Source organism: Hordeum vulgare, chromosome 3H, assembly GCF_904849725.1.
Source record: "Hordeum vulgare subsp. vulgare chromosome 3H, MorexV3_pseudomolecules_assembly, whole genome shotgun sequence".
Taxonomy (NCBI): Eukaryota; Viridiplantae; Streptophyta; class Magnoliopsida; order Poales; family Poaceae; genus Hordeum; species Hordeum vulgare.
Window position 1 is genome coordinate 40,094,390 of NC_058520.1, and position 4,388 is coordinate 40,098,777.

The window sequence follows — 4,388 nt, forward strand, 5'->3', positions numbered from 1 at the left end:
TAGCCTCTATGATGTTCGTGTTCATGGTGATTTATATCTTGTTCATGCTTGCATTCAATGTTAGTCAAACTCATTGCATCTTGATGACTGTTGTCGCTCTCTAGTTGGTCGCTTCCCAGTCTTGTGCTAGCCTTCACTTGTACTAAGCGGAATACTGCTTGTGCATCCACTTCCATAAACCCAAAAGTTTTTCCACGACAGTCCACCATACCTACCTATTTGCGGTATTTACCTGTCGTTCCAAGTAAATTTGCATGTGCACTCTCTAAACCTTCAAGAAATAATATGTTTTGCATGCCCGAACCGCTCATGTGGTGACAGAGGGCTATTGGTATCTTGCATGCTAGGAGAGTTATCCTCGACATGTGTTTATTCACTGTCATTCATGAGAAAGGGGCCGGTAATTGGAATGCCCAATTCCACGCTTAAATCGAAAACATAACTGTAAAACAAGACACCCCCGGATTGATGTTAGTATGGACGGTACCCGATAATTCGGCCAGCCGTGGAGTGTGATTGATTGGTGGTGGGGGAGTTAAAACTTTACTTTTCTGTTTGGGAACCACCTATAGCATGAATTGCATGGAAGATATTGAGAACTCTTGGTCATTGCGTTGACAATGAAAGCATGCCACCCAAAATTATTATCTCTGTTTTCAAAGTTTGAGCTCTGGCACCTCTGCAAATCAATGCTTCCCTCTGTGAAGGGCCTGTCTATTTATTTACCTGTTGAGTCATCCTCCTCTTTTATAAGCACCAATTAGAGAGCACCTCTGTCATTTTTATGCTTTGCTTTTGATTGATATTGAGTATGACTATGACTGGATCTTCGTTGCTATGGACTACAATGTTTAGTCCGCCCTTGATCCTTGGAAGTGCTCTGCATTTATGTTTTGCGGTCTCAGAATGAGCTAGCGTGATACCACCTATTCATATTGCTTCATGCTTGTTTTGATTGAAGTGTTGGTATTTGAAACTCATTATTATTTGCTCGTTAGCTGATTATGCCATTGATATTAGTTTACCGCGAGACCTTTGTGTCACTTTCTTATGTGGTTAACTTCTGATCTTGCTGAAATTCTGGTTATGACTTAGACATAGTTGCAACAACAAGATTAAACAGAGTTTGTCAAAGTTTTTCTTTCTCTCTCAGTTTCTCAACTGAGTTGCTTGAGGACAAGCAAGGTTTTAAGCTTGGGGGACTTGATACGTCTCCATCGTATCTACTTCTCCAAACCCTTTTGCCCTTGTTTTGGACTCTAATTTGCATGATTTGAATGGAATTAACCTAGACTGGCGCTGTTTTCAGCAGAATTGCCTTGGTGTTATTTTTGTGCAGAAATCAAAGTTCTGAGAACGTCCTGAAAATTTACGGGGAACAGTTTTGGAAAATATGAAAAATACCTGCGCAAAGATCCACTTGAGGGGGTGGGCCAGTGGGCCACAAGCCCTGCCACAGCCACCCCCCTGGTGGCGGTGGGCTAGCTTGTGGGGCCCACGTGGTTCTGCCGCCCCCAATCTCAGCTCTATAAGTTCACTTTCGTCCCAGAAAAAATAAAAAGAGAAGATTTCGTCGCGTTTGCGATAGAGAGGCGCCGCCACAACCTGTTCTTCATCTGGAGGGCAGATCTGGAGTCCATTTTGGGCTCTAGAGAGGGGAAATCGTCACCATCGTCATCATCAACCTTCTTCCCTCTCCAATTCCATGAAGCTCTTCGTCGTTCGTGAGTAATCTATTCGTAGGCTCGCTGGGCGGTGATGAGTAGGATGAGATCTATCATGTAATCGAGTTAGTTTTGATGGGGATTGATCCCTAGTATCCACTATGTTCTGAGATTGATGTTGCTACTACTTTGCCATGCTTAATGCTTGTCACTAGGGCCCGAGTGCCATGATTTCAGATCTGAAATTATTATGTTGTCACCAATATATGTGTGTTTTAGATCCGATCTTGCAAGTTGTAGTTACCTACTATGTGTTATGATCCGGCAACCCCGGAGTGACAATAACTGGAACCACTCCCGGTGATGACCATAGTTTGAGGAGTTCATGTGTTCACCAAGTGCTAATGTGTTGGTCCGGTTCTTTATTAAAAGGAGAACCTTAATATCCCGTAATTTCCTTTTGGACCCCGCTGCCACGGGAGGGATGGACAATAGAAGTCATGCAAGTTCTTTTCCCTAAGCACGTATGACGACACACGGAATGCATGCCTACATCACATTGACGAATGGGAGCTAGCCACATATCTCTCTGTGTTATAACTGTTGCATGACGAATATCATCCAAACAAATCACCGACCCATTGCCTACGAGTTTGTCCCACTGTTGCTGTTACTTGTCTTGCTCTGCTACTGTTACTTGTCTTGCTCTGCTGCTACTACTGTCGCTTGCTACTGTTGCTACTTTCTACTGCTGTCACTACTGCTGTTCCTTGCCACTGTCGTTACTCGTTACTTTGCTGTTACTACTTTGCTTGCAGATACTAATCTTTTAGGTGTGGTTGAATCTGACACATTCAGCTGCCAATACTTGAGAGTATCCTCTCACCTCCTATAGGCGATCAACAAATTTGGGTCGAATACTCTACCCTCGAAAACAACTGCGAACCCACGCGCTGGTGGGCCATCAACAACATTCTTCTATTTTCGTTGCCGGGGAGTGCTAGCAGCATTATTCCGGTGTCGTTGCAGGTGAAGGTTTGTTGTCACAGAACCAGCATTCGTCTAGCTATTTCCAGAGAGTGCCAGTTAGTGAACTAATCCACCAGGGCTTCGCCTAAGCACCACCGAACTAGACTAGAGAAGAAACATATCTAGAGAGAAGTAGAGGGAGCAAATGAAAATTAGGGTTAGCTCTCCCCTCTAAATACTCGAGTATATATAGGAGGGAGGGAGGGGAGGAGGCAGCCAAAAAACCCTCTAGGGGTTCGGACGAACTAGGAGGAGGTGGAAGAGTCCACCTCCAATCCTACTCCAAGTAGGATTGCTTTCCTACTTGGAATCCTTCCCTTCCTTTGGGTTTTTCCCACCCCTAGCCGCATGGGCCTTTGTGGTTGGTTTGGACAGACCACTAGGGGATGATTTGACTCATCCCACAACCCATGAGGTCTTTTGGGTCGAGACACCCCTCCCGATGGACCCCGGTACCCTCCCGGCACTCCCGATACACTACCGATGAGCCTGAAACCTTTCCGGTGACCAAACAGGACTTTCTATATATCAATCTTGATCTCCGGTCCATTCCGGAGTTCCTCGTGACGTCTAGGATCTCATCCGGGACTCTGAACAACCTTCGGTCACCAACACGTATAACTCAACTATACCGAAACGTCACCGAACCTTAAGTGTGGAGACCCTGCGGGTTCGAGAACTATGCAGACATGACCTGAGACACTCTCCGGTCAATAACCAATAGCGGGGCCTGGATGTCCATATTGTCTCCTACATATTCTATGAAGATCTCTATCAGTTGAACCTCTGTGTCAAGTATTTAGTTAATCCCGTATGTTGTTCCCTTTGTCCTTTGGGATATTACTTGCCCAAGATTCGATGGTCGGTATCTCCATACCTAGTACAATCTCGTTATTGGCAAGTCTCTTTACCCGTTCCGTAGTACAAGATCACGTGACTAACTCCTTAGTCACATTGCTTGCAAGGCTTGTTGTAATGTTGTATTACCGAGTGGGCCCCGAGATACCTCTCTGTCATATGGAGTGACAAATCCCAGTCTTGATCCATGCCAACCCAACAGACACCTTCGGAGATACCTTTAGAGCATCTTTATAGTCAGCCAGTAACGTTGCAACGTTTGATACACACAAGGTATTCCTTCGGCGTCTGGGAGTTGCATGATCTCATGGTCATAGGAATAGATACATTGACATGCAGAAAACAGTAGCAATAAACTAACACGATCATATGCTATGTTCATAGTTTGGGTCATGTCCATCACATCATCCGCCTAATGATGTGATCCCGTTATCAAGTGACAACATCTGTCTATGGCCAAGAAACCTTGACCATCCTTGATCAACGAGCTAGTCAACTAGAGGCTCACTAGGGACAGTGTGTTGTCTATGTATCCACACATGTATTTGAGTTTCCAATCAATACAATTTTAGCATGGATAATAAACGATTATCATGAACGAGGAAATAGAATAATAACCAATTTATTATTGCCTCTAGGGCATATTTCCAATAGCTTGTACCCTCCTTGGAAAGCACCCATGAACTTCTTGCATAGATCTTCCCATGAAGAGATGGAATTCTACGGCGGGTTCATGCACCAAGAGCGAATATTGGGCTTGAGCGCCATGGGGAACCAGTTGCAAGTGCTTGCATTCGGACACCCATAGACATGATGGCTAGATATGGTGTACACATT